The sequence below is a fragment of the Anopheles stephensi genome, chromosome 2, assembly GCF_013141755.1.
Source record: "Anopheles stephensi strain Indian chromosome 2, UCI_ANSTEP_V1.0, whole genome shotgun sequence".
NCBI classification, from domain to species: Eukaryota; Metazoa; Arthropoda; class Insecta; order Diptera; family Culicidae; genus Anopheles; species Anopheles stephensi.
The window spans coordinates 70,907,200-70,927,479 of record NC_050202.1 but is presented as its reverse complement, the minus strand read 5'-3'; the positions used below and the strand labels follow the sequence as shown (position 1 = coordinate 70,927,479).

General features: G+C 46.9%; 1 protein-coding gene across 7 annotated transcripts in view; it reads left to right on the top strand.

Annotated features, from left to right (window-relative positions):
* Positions 1 to 20,280, top strand: part of LOC118504626 (protein winged eye) — a 263,745-nt gene that overhangs the window by 165,415 nt on the left and 78,050 nt on the right. For all 7 annotated transcript variants that reach the window (XM_036039334.1, XM_036039333.1, XM_036039337.1 and 4 more), the window contains one exon: positions 6,443 to 7,281. The gene's annotated coding sequence lies outside the window, so the exon portion shown is untranslated. The remainder of the gene's footprint in view (positions 1 to 6,442; positions 7,282 to 20,280) is intronic.

Genomic DNA, 20,280 nt, shown 5'->3' with positions numbered 1-20,280 from the left:
ATTTAAAGTTCACTTACGATGCAAAACTTTCGTATACAAGTAAAACATGTGGTATATTAGTCCAACATGGACGAGTTTCAGACGTCACCTAATGTCTACCCATATTACAGCTTCTTACACCATGTTTTGTCGGTCGATAGGTTTACCGACGGCTTTTTTTTCTACCAACCACCCAGGGTTCTTGAGCGTTTTGCGCATCGGCAGTGAGTGTGTTACGCTTCAGAAAAGCGCGTGTTTTCGAATGAGCTCAGTTATTATGGTATTATTTTTTTCGTACGTTCATTGTGCGGCTGATAATGTGTCAGAAAACATTGTAAATCGATTGAAGTTGTTTTCCCCTTTTTTTGTACGGCGAATTCAATTGATTTCATTCAGCATACAGTTTTTTTTCTCCTATTTCTACATCAACAAAATAAGTAGGATTTGTGGCATTGTGAGCGTGTGTGTATGTGTGTACTTGTAAAAAAAAGGAACTTCAATCCATCACCTGGCACAATGACACCCGTAATCCCTTTCGTAATAACAATGCAACGGCGAATCAAGTCGGGGGGGATTTTTCACTCGCCCGGCCTACTGGAGGCTGCAGTGTAAGACGAGGGACTTATGGAACACCACGTGAAGCAGGAGGTGATTATACGATTCCTGTTGAAGGATAAGAATTTGTCTCGCAAGAAGCCCTCTCACTCGCAGACACGCTTGTTTGTGAGGTTCTGTTTGGTTGTTTGTTGTCGACGCAATAGTGACAATCCTTATTGATTGCCATCTTTGTTGGAGGCATTTGTCGGATAAGCGTTACAGCACCAGACCATGTAACAGTTTCGCCCGAACCCGATGCGTGCATAAAGAAAAAAGATGCTAAAAACAATGCGTATCAGGTGGTGTCTTGCAGTGGAAGGTAAGCAACATTCTAATAGGCCCGCCAGGGAAACGATGAGTTATGTGCGAATCATAACATTTCTCTTGAACGTCTTGGCCGATCCGGTTCGTTATCGGGACGCTGAGGAAAAGCGCAGTGCAAACTTACTTATCACTTTTAAAATATTTTCGATCACCATCTGCGGCCCACGGTACATCTGCCGCCGTGGTGCCTCAAGCATCTAGCTGCGATAAGATTAGAAGTACACGGAGTTTTTGAAGAGCAAAGGCACGCGAATTCTTCGCAGCCCCGTCTATACATATACGTTTAGACAATGTGGAGTTTGTAAAACATAGCCCTTTTGTACCTCATTTCTTGAGCATCGGAAAACACATGCTTGCCAGCCAGTACGGGGAGCGGTAGTGTAAAGAAAAATAGCTGTGAAAACATTTATTTGACATCGGACCCCATGTCCAAATTGTCCATGACAGTTATTAGAGCGCGCCCCCGGTCGTAGGAGAACGTTCGACCAAGTGCAATTCGCACCCGTAGCACTTTAAAAGCCATTCATTAAACCATTAGCTTAGCCGCGCATCTCCCCTTTTCCGGTGATGACTCCTCCTGGAGGTCGCCAGAAGAAGAAGAAGACGACGGTGCAAAACCACCAAGAAAACAAAACCGCCGGACCAAGCGAACTTTGACCACGTTCCAAGGGGCGATCTGTCTTTTGACCATCGCCACCACCAACGTTCGTGTAGCTATCGCTCGGCGAGGCGTTGTTGCGGGTGGTAAAAGCAATTAATGAGCTGCTAGCTGAAAAATGACCTTCGCGCACACCACATGCAGAGCACCGAGCACTCCGTCGCTTGGGGAATCGATGCACCAACTCTCCACTCCAGCACGATGCCTGAAGAACGCAGCACCAGAAGCAAGCATAATAATGTTCCAAAGGGATATTAATTTACTGCTAACCCAGAGCAACAGACGGGTTGGAATATGTCGGGGCAGGAGTTGATTCTTACACGCTCCTAGCCAGAGCCTTCCTAGACTTGCCGATGCTGATGGTCCTGGGGTGGGGCGGGGTGATTTGGATGGTCCATGGCGGAAACTTCATTTCCTGGCGAAGCCATATCCCACTTTTCCCATAAGGTGGTGTGACTCATTTGGCCCCGTGCAGTTGGCCAAATGCAGTTTAAAAGCCGCAGCATATGCGGCGCATCCCCTGTCCAGCTTCAGGATGGATGAACATTTGGCAGTGTTATTACGGCAGCAGTAGCTTCATCAGCGCATGCCTTATGCCTGTTGTGAAAAGTTACACCTTTCGGGAGGAAACTGTTCAAGTAAAGCCCTAGCCTACACGCTGCAGACGGATGCAAGCGATTTATTTATGTTTGGTTGGTGCGTACCTAATGTACACTCACAGCTATAGCCTATGGTTTATTTGCTCGTTTGCTGGTTTCGCGTGCGTGAAGAAAGTGAACTCAAAGCCAACCGGTGGGACATTGCTTTGCTGTAGTTTCGCTAGACTGCTCTGGTTTGTCTGGCGAGATTTAGCCTCCTGCCTGGTGATCAGTGGAACCCGTCGAGCTGGTCCCAAGATGCGATCATTTCGGCTGCACGGGTTCTCTCTGGTTCGCAGAGTACTATTATTATTGGAACACGCTACATTTAATGCAAATAATGTTAATAACAATAATAAGAGTCACGTTAATAATGATAATAATAGCCGTCGGAGAGAGCAAGAAGAGCCCGCATTTTTAAAAAAAGGGTGCTTAGTAATATGAGAAACCATCCATCTGCGTTTCTGTGTGAGTGTGTGTGTGGGACACACAGGGACACAACGAAGAGCATTAAGCAGGCGGCGGCGACGGCGGCAGATACGGGCCCATACGCGTATGCCTCCTAGCGGCAGCTTGTTTAAAAACGGGCAAGGAGGCGTGTGCGCGAGTGTATGGCGGGCGGGATGTGCATCGGAACACAAACCATCTCCTTCAAATCGCACACACACATAAACACACCAACGAGCCGCGCCATCTCCTGCGCGCATAGCAATGGTCGCAATGTCGCGTCGTATAACATGCTTTTGCGTTCGGAAATCGTTTTTATGCCTCCCCCCGATGGGAAAATATGCAGCCTCGTGCTTCAGTACACATCGGACCAGGGAGAGACGATGAAGCTGTGCGGCGATGAGCCAGCTGAAGAAGATGAGGGTACGAAAAACTATATTTTTATTCTTTCGTGTTCCGCGGATCACGTTGCGCGTTCCAGGGGGGCCCAATGTGTGCCTAGCGAAGGTCTGCATCGGTCCCTGTAAAGGAGTTCGGCGATTTTTTATTGTTAACTTTTATTTGCGATTCCCGATCGTGATCTTCAGCATTACGATCGATGTGCGCGATTGTGTAGAAGTTGGCCGATGTGGTGCGATTGTCTTGCGAAGGACCGGTCGCCCATTCGGGGAGGAATCCAACGCATAGCAGCAGTATTTGTTCTTCCAGCACAACAACCATAGACGGCAGTGACCACGGAAGGTCGGAATCGTTTCGCTGCACAAAGCGGTAGTGCTGATGAGCGTGAGAAACGCACGGCAAAGATAATGAATGGTCAGATAAATGGAGAAATCATAATTAGTATTTTTCGCTTAATAAGCGCAACGAGATCAATAATCGTGTCCTGGCGCTACCGTTTAGCGGGAGTTTGGAAGTTGCCCAACATGGCGCCTTTTTGTGCGGCGGGAGTATATGTTATGTACATGCGCATCTATGCTGCGACTTTAATGGATGACGCGAAGCAGTTTGAAGCTCCGTACGAATTCTGAATAGTCGTCGGGAGGTCTAGTCTTAATTGATCTAAACATCCGATTCATGCTGAAGGGCTGCAGGCGTACAGTGTCTGGTATTTTTCCAACTTTTCCTCATCTCCTGTGTGGACCCGGGATTCGGGTGGGCGAATATCGTATAAATAAATGCAATCACACACAGGTCTCTTCACACTTGTCGGGTGAGTTTTTTGAATTGTACACAAAGTGTTGTGCGTCGGGTCGAAAGTGCTGTCAACTGATAGAAACCACGCTACAGCCGGGACTTGTGCAGTGATTGAAAAGTGCGTTTAATAGAGTTAAAGGTTTTTTATTTGATTTTGAGCCTACCTCTGCTGAGCTGTCCGAATGTCCGAGGTCCGCTTCCGATCGATACATGGCATTGGGAGAGCAAAAAAACCCCCGCTACAAAGAAGGAAGAAAAATGTTGTCATTGATCCCTTCTAAAGCACACCATTTTCATAGTATGTGTGTGTGTTGGACATCAGAAAGTGCAAGCAAAACAACAGAAGCAGAGATGAAAAAAGGCGCTGCTCCAAGTTTGGAATCTTATCCACCGGACGTGACAGCACTTCGATTCTTCGTGAGTTTCAGCCAAGTATTCCGACCCAGACTTCCAGAGGCCCTTGACGGTTTTAGCTTTGCCTCGTACTACTCCGCTACCCACCTACACCCATCAACCCGCCTCTCTCGACCACATTCCAGGCACATAAAGCGGAGGACGAAATATATAGCAGTCATTAGAGGCACTCTCGGTGGCCCCGGGTTTTTCCCGGCTGGCAAAAGAGGAAAATTTTCCTTTCGATCGAATTTTCTATTATCTCCTCCCTTCGGTGGAGAGGGGGGGGGGTGGATTTTTCGTGCGGCACTAACAGGGAGTACATAGAAACACACACACAGACACACAATATTTCGACATGCAACGCTTTTGACGATGCTGGTAGTACACATTAAAGCACAAGGAATTACGAAACCGGGCGGCAGCTTTAATGGGGAGTGAGTGAGTGAGTGCTTGCTCGTAGGCGCCTGCATTCTAGCGCACGAAAGCCTGGGGGATGTTTTCCCGGGACCTGGGAGTTTTACCGGGCACTCCACCCCCCTCTTTTCCGCGTACCCCACCAGTCAGTCAGTCGTAGGTGCAGGTTGGATGCGACGGCGACAACGACGACTCCGTGCGATATTACGGTCTAATCCCATTAACCGGCGACGACCCGTTTGCTCTACGCCGTCTCGGTTCGCAAGCATGTGCGCAAGCTTCTTTTTTTCAAAACATTTGCCAGCCCTTTTTGGAAGCTTGGAAGGTACTTGTTGGTAAACAGAGGCTTCGGAAATAATGCAAAAAATACATACAACAACAACGTCAACGCATTGAGGAGGGATTTCGGTTTTGAAGCGCTAACCCGAAGTACACTAGCAGAGGGAAAAAAGGTCACCACCCGTGGTCCATGCCCAGAAACGCGTGTGTTGTGAGGCGTGAATTGCAACCATTTATCTTCCGCTTTTCGTGCAACTTCTGGCCGTGTGTAGCGTAGGCGCATCCTACTCTAGATTTTGGAGCGCGCGAAGAAAAATTGCCACTCTGCACTCTGTGGTCGCACCGAAAGATGCACCCGCCGTCAACGCCGCCGTGATGCGTGGGCTAAGGTTGTGCACTTATAGCCGCCGGTGTGTACTGCCTGCACGGAATGTATGCGCGCATGTGCAGTGAGCAATGAATAATAGAAACAATTTGCATCGTTAATTCACAAACGCGCAGTGCTGTGTCCACTCGCGCACAGAGCAACCGTCACGGGAACGATTTTCTGCAGCCGACAGTGCGCTGTTGTGCGACCGAGTGCAGCCGTGGAGTCATCGTGGCATCAAGGCCGCCTGGCCCATGACAACGCTTGCTGCACACAGCCAAGGGGTGGTGTGGTATGTGTCAAAAATGACATCGACTTATCCTTCCTTCCGACGTCACGCTCGCGTCGGTGGACTTGTCGTCACGGGCAGCAGGAATTTGATTTATGTAACATGCCAGAAGACCTGACAAAATCCCCATCCCACCCTTGTGCCCGAGCGTCATATACTGGTAAAATTTATTTGTTCAATGAAGTTAAAGCACTGTTTTATTGTTTTTGCTCATTAGACGCTGGGGCTGTGGGCAAGAAATCCTAACCGTATTAGATCACCTTTTCCTTTCTGACCGGTAGATCAGAGGAGGTGTGTGTGTGTACTTGATTCGTCACAATAGGAGGGAGTACTTGAAATAGGAGGCATTTGCATTTAAAATTGGAATGTGTGCTTCCATCAATCTGAGAGCCATTCATTGACATCGCCTTTTGTCGTACGAGATATATACTTGGGTTGGGGTTTTTGTTTAATAACCTAATGATTATTCATTATTAAGCAGAGCTTTACTGTCGAAAGAGTGCTTACTTGAAGTGGAAAAAGAATGTGACCAGGGATTACGAAACAATAGCTGGTGCTTAAATCAAGGCCCCTGCAAATAGCATGTAGGGTTGACCGAAATCGATTGAGATGATCGAGGAAAAAGCGTTACGAAGCGTTACCGACCGAGGATTCTGTAATTTTGCCTTATTCCCTTAAAACGTTGTTTATTCGCGGGATATTGCTGTTGCTGCTGCTGCTACTACTGTTGCTCGTGATGCTCCTTCTGGTGGAAGTGTTAAACGTTATTACCAAATTTTAAAGCATTTTATTTATTGTGTTCTATTTTTCTATCCATCCGATGGGTTATTTGCGATGCAACTGAACCCTGTTTTCTTCAGGTACCCTGTAGACAAGAAAGCATAAGCCAGTGATTCTAGCAGCTTTTATCCGGTGAACTACTTGCATCAAATCGACCGGGTAATATCGAGGACCGGATATTTATTACCTACTATTCCGCAACTCGACAAAAGGGAAAACCCGGCATTGATTGCATCTGTTAAGTGATTTAATTGTGATTAGAATCTTGCTAAGTGTGGTGATTAAAGTGCGAAACCGGTAGTGTATGTTGATAAATGGTGTGCAAGTAGAGGAGGTGTCCATAGCAAAAAAAAGTGAATCCATAGTGTGTGTGTCAGTGAGTGTGCGTGAGTAAAGGTTGCAGTTGCAAGACGTGTTCTTTGGTGAAAACGGTCCTCGTGCAATCGACACAGTGTTTCAGTGCCAGTTCAGTGGAAAAAAAATCAAGCAAAAAAAAGAAAGGAAAAAAAAAACATCCGGACAGTGATTTGTCCGTTGTCGGTGGAAAAGCGGAAAAAAATAAAATTTAAAAAATTGATCCTCCCGTAACAAAAAGAAAAATCCCGGTCACACCGTGCCAAAATCGTTCGTTCGGTTGTGTTGAAGGGTGGGGGAGTGATTTGCTGCAGTCACTTCCGGCGGATTCCCGTACGTCCGTTACCCCTGTGTGCTTTACTTCGCGCGTGAACTCCTCTACACTCCCCGGAATCCATCGTAAATCCAGCGTCCAGCAACGTTTCCAGCATCATCCAGTTTCGCCAACCGGAACACACGCCAGATTTTTCAACCCACTCCAGAAACCAAGACAAGACAGTTTCGCTCAGCATGAACGGATACATTCGTGGCCAGGCGTCTTTTGAGCATCTTTCTTTTGCTGCCGGTAAGAATTCGCGCTACGTCCAATACCTTTTTCCACGATTTCACTCCCCAGCATTCTTCTTGCGACCGTCGCCATTCGAACTTTTCGATATTTTATTGGATTTCACAAAGTCTCCCGCCGTTGTGATCTTTCTTGTTGAACTTTCCAATCGACGACTTGCATCAGGCCGCTTCGTTTCGTTTGACTTTTGGTGAAATTGTTTTTGCCCGGCTCAAGAACGGGAGGAGGACAGCTGACCGGATAGCTATGTACTACTGCAAGCGTACAGTGTGCAGCGATCGACAATAACACTGGAATGGTGCACAATTTAGTAGCTTTTCCCTACGCCCAAGAAACTTGAACACAGTGTGGGTGGGTGTGTACCTCCCCGTAAGCTAAAATCCGTGAGTCACTTTTGATTCACAGCATCCAGAGGGCGGTTGTTTTCCGATTTCTGCACAAGTGTTCCATTTCAAAGATTCAATCCAATTTCCAATTTTTAACCCGACTGTTTTTCCCAGCGTTTGCGAATACGCTTTTCCAACCAGCTGGAGCCCCCAGTTTATTGCCTGCAGCGATCGGTTGTTTGGCTTTTATTTCACCTTGCGCTACTGCAATACACCAGGCATCATTTGCAATCAATTGACGGGACGACATAATCCTTTTCCTGAGTACTGTTCGTCGTCCCGCTCCGTGTGTGTGTATGACCGGAGGTTCCGGCTATTTGCATGGGACGGCTCCATGAGAGCACCCCGGTCCCTTTTCTAACTACAAAGACTTCAATTCTTCGATCATCTTCTGCGTTGGAACCTTCGTGTCCCGGAGGCAAATAAAACACCTTCTGCACCCTTGTGGGCGCAATAAAGAAAAGGAGGAGTCGTTATGCTTTTGTTGTCCAGATGGTCGTCGTCGTCGTCGTCGTCGTCGTTCGGAACTGGCGGGTTGAATGGGAAAAGGGCTTTGAACGACGTGACAATTGAGCAATCTTTTTTCGAAAGAAACCTTCTCTTCCCGTTCCATAAAAAAGAAGGAAGATATGATTCTACCGTCGAACAAGATGAAAGCTTCTTCCAGCCCTGGTACGTTCAAATGCTTAGATGTTAAGCCGGGCATTAGTGTTGCGTTTCAGGTCGAAGCTAACCGGCGATTGGCGATCTCCGAGAAGCAGGACATTTCTGCACGAAGGGCGAAACAAAACCACAAATATATAGAAATACCGATTACCTGAACGAATCCTCATCCGTGTCAAATACCTACCAATCGTCCCACGCCTAATCCGTTGCCATTCCTGTCCGGTGGACTATTGAATTTTGTGAGCCATGTCCTTACGGCGCACCCTCGCAACGTGCCTCGCCCTTACGCTGTTCTGTGTTCTGTCCGAATGCTTGTTTGCTAAATAGGATTTTAGGCAGGTCTATAATTGATCAATTTTATTGTGCCTGTGATTACCAGCTTCTGCTGATAGACCGCAAATTATGTCCCTTCCGCCACTTCCTTACCCGATTCCGACCCTAGGACAGATGTGTCATTTTTAGCAAGCCTGGTTTGAAAATTAAACATCAAGCAATCACCACCATCACAACTCCATGATTCACAGCTTTTGGGGTTTGCCTTTACAGGCCAACAGTGCCGAACCCATTAGCTGCCGATGGTGCGGAGTATGAATTCAAGAGTCCATCTGCCCAGGATAATATTACTTTGCTAACTAGGGACCAGTCGTCGTTCGGCAGAGTCAATTTTGGACTTATGCCCGTTAATTTGGAACTCCGTTCCGTTTCATTATCTGTCCGTAGACAGTTTGCGCGAGATTGGACAGATGTTCACAGTTTTGGCACGATTACCCAGAATGTCTGGGAATTGTTTGGAAGACGCCACAAAAAACAAAACCCAAATTTCATCACATTATTATTATAAATGATTAGAAGTGCATACTCTTGTGGAACACACGCAACAGTACTGAGATCGGAATAAGCCAACTTTCAAAGCGATTTTGGGATGGTGTCTCATTATGGGCCGGTCTCTAATCGTTACGAACCTGATAGAATGTTGTAGGCAAATGTACTTTTTCGCTTTCATTTCGCCAACAGCGAATGGTGTTTTGTGCTTCTCAAGTTTCCTTCCACATTTTCTTCGCGAACTCAGCGTTCGAAAGAAAAGCAAAAAGGTCGAGTATTAGGTTTCGTTCCCGGACGAGCTTTTTGAAGGGGGGGAGGCTTGATGGAATTTTTATGGACACTTTGCAGAAACTTGTTTTACCATTTGACATTTGATTTTAAAAGATACTGTGAAACTTCCTCCCCAAACGCGGCAAGAAACAATAATGAAGGTCCGCCTAGTCGTACGGGATTTTCGCAAATCAAGATTCAATTTTTTGTTTTGTAGCTTTGTGTTGTTTTCTTCCTTTAGCAAACAGTTGAAGCTTTTAAGTTGTTGACTGCCGAAAGCTAAGAGAATTCTTTTATTAGGCGAACTCTAGTAAGCGCGCTTGCTCCCCGGTGTCATTCCCGGGTTCGGAAGGCTTTTGGGAAAGCGTTTGGCGTCGAAATGAATAATGCAATGCCAAGAGTTATTTCCCATCAGACGCACGGTGGTGTGCTGTACACATGTTTGAAAGAAATGGTCCTGCGGGCTCTGATAATGGGTGGAAGAATTTATGTTTATTTCTCTTCTCTCGACGCATTGAATATTCTACGACCGTAATTGATGTGCTTCTTTACGCTTCAATCACTTTACGCTTCACCTACGCCCCCCTCCCCCTGACCGGTGTCGTCCCCACCGAAACCCTGGACCCTGTTCGATCACTTTCCATGCAATCTAACAGCGATTTAAGCATCACTCTCCGCCATAAAACCATAATCAGTATTACAAAATCAACTTATCTGCCCCGTTCAGCTATGCGCTCCAGGCCTAGCCCAACTCTAGTCTTGAGGACTGTACCCGGGGGGGTGGAGGGGATAAAGAACACAGGAAACCCCGAGAGTGGAAGAGAGATGGAGAAGAAAATGAGAAGCAGCATTGGGCAGCAGCAGCAGCAGCAACATCAACAAAAACTATGTCGAGTCATTCGTTCCTTCGGAATTCACACCGTATACTATAGCGTGGTCGGTGCTGTTGTTGTGCATGCTCATCGCCAGGGCACGGAAACTCTCGGCTCAGCACACTCGCGAAGGGAAGACCCCGAAAGAAGAAGAAATATATACATATAAGAGTGCGAGGAAAAAAAAAGGCAAGAAAAACATAACAAAATAAAATTGCTAGGCAACCGTGGCTCGAATTTCGAGAGGTTAACTTTTTATTGCCTCCCGCATGGATACTCGCCGTAGTACCACCCGGCTGGTTGGGGGGGGGGGGGATAGTCAGTCCACCCGGCGGCCTCCCTTGGTTTGGTCGACCGGGTTCACCGTCGTCGTCGTCGTCGTTTTCGCTCGACAAGAAGTAACCCCTTCTGGAACCTGTTTTATGCTGCTGCTGTTACTGTTGTTCGGGTTGCTTATGCTGCATCCATCGTCGTAATGTTGATTTCGTTCTCTTCTTATTCAGATGTTATTGTTTTCTTCCACTCGCGGAGTAGACCCGTCCACCCATTTCCCTCGAACGCGCACGCCGCAAGTCTTTCCGTCTTTCGTAGCGCTTAAACTCTTTCCCGTGGCGCGTGTGTTTTGCTTTAGACCGCACACCACCGGGAGGATCAGTAAGGCGAGACTCGTTTTCGTATCGCGAGCCCGCTGCTCTTTGGAGCCACGAGCTGCTAGAGCCGTGTGAACCCGAACTATCGTTTTTGCCTGACAGCGAGCTCCCCAGTGTGGTTGAGTGAGATGAATTTTTGAGCTAACAATTCTGTCCGAAGTTGAGTCCTGAGGAATATACAAACAAATTTTTCAGTTGGTATGGATCTTGAAGTTATTCAATCATGAAGATGTAGGAACCTAATGCCTTCAACACAGCCGTATGTGCAAAGAATTCTACATTATATGTAAACTATATGGGCAACTAAAACTCAATTAGCAAAGAAATTGCTCCACAAAAAATCAGTTGAATAAATATGAAAAGAAATTAAACAGCACTTATACCAGATTTGCTTCCGTGCGTCAGTTGCAAGCTCAGCTGCTCTAGCTACCAAAGCGCAACCAACATTAAAAGCACTTTGTAGGAAGAGGGATTTATGGTCAGAATGGGGAGTGCAGCGTAGAAAGATTTTCCGCCTCTCAGACGGACGACTACCACCAGCGCTCAGTACGGGAGACATAAAGTTTTCGGAGCATTTGACCGGCGGCAGAACTAATGCTATTCTTGACGAATTTATTTCTCAAAACGTTAATCGGCTTACACGGGAAAGAGTTACCAGGAAGAGTTCGGTTTTGTTGACGTGTCGACATGCGATGATGGCTGCTGCTGGTCGGTCGGTCGGGGCTTTTGCAGCACAAGGATACCGACCGATACCGACGACGTTAATAATAATGTTTTTCCAGTTCGTGCGGTAGCCGTGCTGGACCGACGGACATGTCATGGTGCCTGCTGTCACTGCCAGCAGCAACGAAGGATTTACCCCTGAGACCTCAGCTAATACCCGTATTACTTATCCAAGACGCGGTGTAACAAGAGCATGGCACTCTATCCCTTGCATTATGGTCACTCATCTGCCGTAACACTCGAGACAGCTCGTGACAGCTATGGTCCTCGTGTTCAAGTTTCATCCCTTCCGTTGGCTGGCGAGGATGGCATGGAGACACGACGCGGGCTGGGTATGTTTTGAAAGTTTTCTATCTTCTGTTTTACCTTATTTTTTGCAACATCGCCCGCTTTTGGAAGCAAAAGTCCTTCATCTTCCGCTATGACAGCGGGTGACACAAAAACCACAAAACCATCGGACAAGGTCGGATTTTGTCGTTAGCGTTTCGGAGGTTAGTTGCATAAATTCGTGCTGTTGTTTTGACGAATTAATTAAGCCAACCTGCTGCTGCTGCTGCTGCTGCTGAGCTTATACCTGGAAAAGCTAGCCCGGTTCGATCGAACCGGTTGTGGGAAACAGGCTAGCTAGAAATATGGACCTTCATCCACCATAATGTATGCTGGCTGTCTGGGAGTGTGTGGTAAACTTTCTTCCTCGCACGATAGATCTCTCTAACAACATATACGACGGTGCCAGTCGCGCAAAACCCCCCTCGCAACGGTCCCACTGACCGTACGTCTGTAGGCCTTTCGCCTATTCTTCGCCGTCTCTGCCGAGGTTCGTCGTAACGATTTAAAACAGTCGTAAAACTCGAACACAGCGCGATACGGGGACGGGCACAAGTCATTATAAGGTCTTGGTGGGGGCTTTCGTACTCTCGGCTATACTTCAGCTAGGTGCTGATTAAGGACCATAAAAGCAAAAATTTAGGACCACAAAACCAACCGAAACCGTCTGAAAAGAATAAGGAAGACAAATAAAGTGGAGCGAAAGGGAGAGATGACGGCGTCGGACGGAACGTTCGGTGCATAAGCGCCTAGCGTCTGTAGATTCTAAGCTCGACGCACATACAATCGTGCCGAGTCAATAGACTCAAGGTTTTTGAGATAAATTTTCATTGCTGGGCCGGAATTTTACTGCACACCGGGGTGGAAAAACGAAAACCTAAAACTAGAGCAAAAAAGCCAAACAGCAGCGCATGTACCTCCAGGAATGACTGCGTGCATCGGGTTCGGGCTGCACAATGTTTCGAGCTTGATATGTAGGTATTTAGGATGCTTTTAAAAAAGGAATTGCCTCCTCGTGTGTATCACTTTGCTTTCTATATTGCTTTTATCGTTTGTCTGGATTATTCCTTCGCTTTCTGATACTTTAGAGCTTAAAAAAGACAACACATTTTAATTTAACTTCTTCTTTCTAGTTTCATTTAGCCATTTATTTATTGCTATAAACTAAGCTATAAACACTCAAAAATGTTTGTCTTGGGAGTCAAAAAAATATGGTATCTCTTATTCAAATTGCCCCCAGCCCACATGCGTCTGCACCGAAGATTTATGATAGACCTTCATCAGCTTTCGAAATACTCTTAATGATTTGCGAATGTTGGGCAGGAAACACGCTATTGGTCCCCATGACTGGGTAACTACAGCCGGCCGGACCTTCAACTTGGGCCACTCTATCACGAGAAATATAAGCTTCTTCCCTCCATCCGATACATCAATCATGTTTCGTGATGTATTGAGAACGCACAAGAACATCCTATCTAATATCGCCAACACCATCACATCGCGCATGACGCTGTCCTTGAAACGGGTTTGAACCTGGCCTAGTATGCTGATGTTATTGATTATTGGCGCTTCAAATTTCAACCTTGAGGGTTGCTATTTTAAATTAATATTCCTTCTTCCTTTATTCTAAAAAGAGATATTTATAAACAGTCCTCAATCTTTTTCTCCCTGGGCGCCAGATCCTTGAAAGATCTTGAGCCTACCCAATTCTGGAGACCTTGACTTGATCTACGGGTATAATCTGGACGGTATGTCCTGCGTGCGGGAAGCCCAAACGAGATTCGATACCCGGTCCCGGCGTATGCAGACTGTCGCTTTTATTGCCTCGACCAACGGGCTGCCCCAACTAGTCATTATAACCTATCTATAATCTATATTCAATCGAAATTTTCTGACGGTTAAATTCCTTTTAAAAAATGGCTCAAATTGATGATTCTACCAGCGTTTTATGCACGCACTGAATAATAGTGGCTCTCATCAATTTTACCAAACATTGGCGACTGGTGGATGCTTACGCACACACACACGCGCGCATCCACCAGCACCCCACCACCAACACCGTGGATCCCAAGAATCGATCTATTTAAGAAGATAAAGATAAAATAAATATGATTAATTGCACGCTATAAATCATTCAGCCACCAGTGCAGAGCGTGTGCCTTTGCCGCTTTTGTCGGTAGGGTGAATTCGCCGGGCCCCGGTGTGCTGAGGGCCGTTGGGCGCAAAGCCGGGCGGATGATGCGGGAGGAGGAAATAAGGAAGTAAAAAGTGAGGTTGGGTTTCGTTGGGCCAAACTGTGGTAATGCAAGAGTATGTGCGTGTATGTGTGTTGGGGTGTGTTGATTCTTTTATACGCGGAAATCATTGCACTTTCCCTCGGACCGGTGGATGCGACGATGCACAAGGTCATAGTCTAATGCTGTCTAAATGGAAGCAAAATGATAGTAATAAATGTGCATGCTGCATGAAGCAATAAAATTATTGCTGCAGAACTATATACAGGTATATGGACCCCTTCAGTTAAAGAGAGGTTTGGTTAAGGCTCTGTATATAACTCCGAAAAGTGCTTCAATAATGCATACGCTCTGTATTACTGTAAGCCTATTGGATAAAAATACAGTCAAAACAAACCCCTGTAAACAAGAGGCTCCTTATAAATATTGTTTTACATATTGATTAGCTATTAAGTAAGGTGCCTTATTAGCTCATCTGTCAACCTAGAACGATGTGATATGCTTATGCTCCATCGTATGTCTATCCGTCGCATGTCACACTACATTAATCGTGTGTGTTTCTTTCCCCCATTTTGTAAAATTCTTCCAAAAACCCGGCCTGCTTCAGCGTTATCTGATCCTGCTGCCTGCTCCGTAGCTGCTTGGATTGTTCTTTAATTCGAAAAAGAAAGTAAAGTGTCGCCTTGTTTTTTATCAAAATATCGCCTTACGCACCGAAACTTCAGACAACGCCTGGTTGGGGATCGGTGGGGAAGTCCGTGAGATGAATATTCAGTCATCCAGCCAAGACAAACGGCACATGAATCACAAAGGAAGTTGCCCCGCTGCCAGAAGATGATGACACCCGCTCCGTACGGAAGCGGGCACGTCTTGCTTCGAATGTTGTAACGCTACGATCATTACTTTAAAGTTGACGTCGTCGTCTGTTCTGTTGCTCGCACAACGCGACGTGGTCGATGGGAAAACAAAACAAGAGAGAGAGAGAGAGAGAAAAAAAAAAGTGGAAATTGTTAGGTTCTCCAGTGTTGCATCGACGATTACGGGGAGTGCATAAATTTCCGACTTTTATCATCCCCGAAACTGCTCACGAGATAGCGGGAATGAATCTTTTGCCCCACCCTTTCATAATGACGATAATTCTATGCGTCCCCAAGCTCACTACCGGGCAGCTAGGGCATAGGAAAGGACTAGGGAAGCTCAGCAGCTTGGACAGAGGGAGAATAAAACAAAAGAAAATTGATGACGCTATATTATCGGCAGGCGCTTGCCGCCGGTTTTCCATTAGACGTCGTTAGACGCTTTGGAACGATGAGAAACGCATGCCAAGTACGGCAGGACGCAAGGAAGGATGATGATACATAGTGCCTTGCGAGTGCGAGCAAAAGGATATGGTATCGAACCGATGGATGGATCGGCTGGGTTTCGTGGTGTTTTTTTTTATCCTTCTCCTTAAAGCATTGCCCAAAAATAAATCTATATTTCTTTACAGCCTGCACACAACACGCTTCCGTTTTGTGTGTGACTCCCGGGATCAATTGAACAACCGCTGGTCGGAATCGAACGGCGAGAGTCCTGTTGAAAGCTTAACCATGTTTATAACACGTGCTATTATTCGCAAATGTTATTAGGCGGCGTGAAAAATACAATCCCCCTGGCCCTACTGCGTGTGAGTTCACTCGGCAACTACGCGCGAGGCATCAACAACCCATCGATGTTTATGGAGTGCAAAGCGCCGGAATTGATATGCTGCTCCCTCTTGAAGCCTTGCGAGCGCTGTGACACACGCAACAAACAGTGAGACAGCTCTGGGCGTGCAGCATCCGTCGCAGCTTCGACGCCAGGAATTGGTGCGAACAATTTATATTAATTGATTTATCATTATCATTTTATGGTGCGCGCTGTGTTGCTTCCCTTCGCGCGTTTCTGCCTGTAGCGTGCCGGACTTTTTTGATGACATCCCGCACTCTAAATTTTATTCATTACGATTGCGGGGAGGCCTAGTGGCGTGGCGGGACGGGTTTTAGACTTAACCCCTGGGATGTGCTTTTGCTTCCGTTCCGTGGCGACTTCCCGCCGGCTTTCCGGTTATCCCATAACGTCAAACTGGACGATAATGACCTACCGCATACCGAAGCGGAAATGCATGGCCCGCGCAACGCACTTTACCCACCAGAGACAGCAAAGGTTGGGCGGCGGCGCCATCACACAACAAACAGGCGAACCTTTCCTGTCAGTTAAGCAATCTGACAGCACATCCCCGTAGTGACAGTTTGCCATCGAATGATGGTGATTGATTTTTCGGAACCTACCACTGTGCGTGTGTTTGTATTTTGGGAGCTGGACGAAAATGTGTATATTATGTTATGGCGGGCCGGTGTGCAGGACTGAAATCTAGCGCGCGGGTGTGTAATGAAATTATTTAGTCAACGAGCCTTTCAAGCTCTAACCGCCAAGTTCCTGCAGCATTCTGCCGTGCGTGCGTACCCGGCATTTTGGGTCCCCCGGACCACTATCGGGCTAATCAATCACTTTGGAAAATGCGTTGGTCGCTCGAACGAGAAAAAAAAATACAACATACACCCCGACCGCTCGTTATCGCCATTTCCCGCGGGCCTAGAATGGTTTAAAGGTCGGTGTGCCATCATTAGGCAGGAGGCGGTGAGGTGACCAGGTGGCCGGAACGGAAATGAGCCTTAGAACCTCTCGTATCCGGTGGGATTTCTGCGTCCGAATAGCCATGATACGAGGGCTTTGCGGTAAAGCGGTGGTGTTGGTTTGCATCAGTGTTTTTTCTTTCTTTCTTGCTGCTACTGGCACCGAAAACAGATTAAACGTAGCTAGAAGCTTGAGTGGTTTAAAGGTTTCTGGGCAGCCGTCAATGTTTGCTTTAAGAGCTAGGTTTCAGGGCAACGAAGAAGAGTACAAAACATACGTTCTTCTTTCCTACAATTTATAGAAGCAAAGATCCGTAAGCAAATTAAATATTTCTTCTTGACCTGATTGCACCTTGTGCGATGTGACGTATTTTACACACAGACTGGATTGGGAATTGCTCACAAAAAAGCAACTCACCCAGGAGCAGGAATTCCGGTTGATATTTAGGGACACGCACGCTCAACCTTTAGAAAATGGGTAAAAGTTCAAAAATTCTTTTGTGAATAAATAATCCGACATATCTTGGCGTTGGGATCTTTTACCCTGGAAGTGGCAAAGCAAACGAACCACTCACATATTCCATCCGATTGGTTCCAAGTATCCGCATCAGGATTGTGCAAACTCCGGTCCCCGTAACTCTAGCCGCGCGTGTTGCCTTCAGAAGCTGTCTCGTGTGGCATGAGCATGGTTTTCCTTCTAGTCAACTAGATGACCCAGCATAAAAACTGACGCACACACACACGTATCTCCATCGATTGGAAATCCGGTTTTTGTTTTGTCACTTGGCGTCGAGGTCGTCCGATTCTGTGAGATGTGCGACCACGGTCGTTGCTGGTCGACTGCCTTGCCGTTTCTGCTCACGCTAGTAACATTGTCGGTGTTGGTTCAGCTATCTCCCAGGCGCGTATCGGCAGGCGCGCGTCCATACTGGTTGCTTGCCTGTTTCGATCGGTCGGTTGGTCATCAATTTAATGAAAGTCGTATATTTTTTTATCACGACTCTAAAAGACTTGATGGTGGGGAGGTTTCACCCCGGTCCGGCGGCCGGTCGGTGGATGAGGAGCAGTGAATCTGATCGGGTCAGCGAATGGTCAGCAGGCCAGCGGAATCAACAGGCGATGCGATTCGCAATAAATCACCGAAATTTGACAGTTTCGATTTTGTGACGCATCGCGGCTGTAAGGGGTGTGTCGGAGGTTAAGATTTTCTTCCCAGCGCGTAAATATCAGTCCTGAGACACACAGCCAGAGGTCGTATGAGTTCTTGTGGAGATGATCATGGGCGTGTGTTTCGATTGACGGATGGTTTTGGAGATAAGCATTTTTCGATACTAGAAGTAGAGTCTTTCCATTTGTGGCCGGAGGGATCCCATCTCTGGGTTTAATTGTGTCCAATATTTTAATTCAAATCATAAATTCTTTGCGGCTTAGAAGAGAATACAAAATAAATGACCAAATGATAAAGTATCGCCACCAATTACCAGCAGCATATTACTGCATCACGTATTGACAGAGAGTAGCAGCAGTGGCGGCGTTGAAGAACGGCAACAGAGTAACAGAGTATTTGCATTATGGTCATGCAGATGGCACTTGCATTGAATTATAATGGGTTTGAACAATTTATTACCACTCTTGATTCCCATAAATTCACTCTTTGGTTTCTGGCTCGTCCATCCAACCGCCGTGTGACTCTTCTCCACGCTTTTCTAGCTTTCTAGCTTTCCTAGGTCGGTTCCCCACGGGGGAACCAGCCCTGCTGCTAAATGCTCCCGGAAATCCCGGAAACATGTAAAGCTAGCGAAAATTTACGATCGAAATAGGCAAAGCATTAAAACTAAATTTACTGTCCATTCGCTCTTTCGCCGTTGACAATCGGGACGCTTCGTTCCGCCGAACGGTTGCGATATCGCGTCCCCATCTTCATCCAAATGAACGCGTGCAATGAATTGACGCCATCATTGTGTCGTCCTTCTCATCATCATTATCGACCACTGCGCGGGTGTATTGCACTTTCGGGCACCTTTCTGGTAACAATTTCTACCAGGAAGGCATCTCGAAAAGTTGGGATATAAATTTTGCCCCGAAAAAAAAAACTTTACACCCTTTTTTCTAAAGAACGTCTGGGAGACCTTTCCCTGACGGTCGCTGCCGTACACTAGGAAGTGGTAACTCCCTCGGCGTATAAAATGCCGACATGGCCATCATCATAATTCACTCAACTGAAATGTGCCAAATGGGATGGCCAAGATACGGTGGGCCCGGTGACGTGACGTGTCGGAACGAGGGCAAGACCTTTGGCTATTTTCGCACTCCGTGCGAGACGGAACTGCATTCGAGCAGCAGTATCGCACCGTGTCTCGAGTTTAAGGTTGCCTTCCGCTCGCAGAGTAATGGGAGCGAGTTTGGTGTCTTCTTGCGCGCGGTCGAGAGCAGGAACTATTCTAACAAACACAGCAGCAGCATTTGTTTCGGTACCTAGGTGCCTGAGTACTGAGCAGGATCTAATTCGGCAGGTGGACGCAGGACGACTGGGTGGCAACAGTTACTTAAGCACTTTTAAGACTGATGTATTTATTGACGCCCATCGGTTGGTACGGTTGAAAAGCAACCATTGTAACCATATTTATGGCGTCAGGCAGCAGAGCAATATTTACAGCACCACTATCTGTACCGGGTTGACCCCGCACGCCACAAAACCCTGGGATCGCTAGCCGCAACGGATCGAGTGACGGGCATTAATCATGTTGATTAGATATCAAGCCGATTGCAGACAGTGAGGAGGGAGGGGGGTAAAGGGAACCGAGGAGGAACGTTGTGAGGATTGGTTTAGATTTTATGGCTTCAAAAGAAAAAAAAACACATCGTTCCCCCCATCACAACACTCAACAGGCACGAACCAATTTCTTCCAGATCATCCGACACTCAGCCATGTCTGGGTCGTTCCCACCGCAAGCGCACGCCATTACGCATGGAACGTTGGGTACTAAATTTGAAATCTGATCCCATCGGCAGCACGACCAAGCTGCTGACCAAGAACGCTCGCGCACAGAGCGGACCACTTTTGATAGACATCCATGGCTGAAAAATTCGTGCCGGAGCGCGCTGCCAATCATCATCGGTCGGGGTGAAACTTTGACAACTGAAGACCGCTTCCAGGCTGCTCATCAGCATCGCCATAAAAGTCTCCTGGAATGTCTCAATTCACATCACAGCTCTGCACTTCTTCCGGAGAGCAGCCAGCCCGTTCGGCATTAGACTTCAATTGTAGAGTAAATGTGGAGATGGATGTATCTAGTCTTTCGTGGCGAGTTTTGGTCCTTACATTACGGACCTGTGTGGACATGGATTTTGTACAGTTATACCGCACACAACATATCAAACCGTGAGACGTGTCA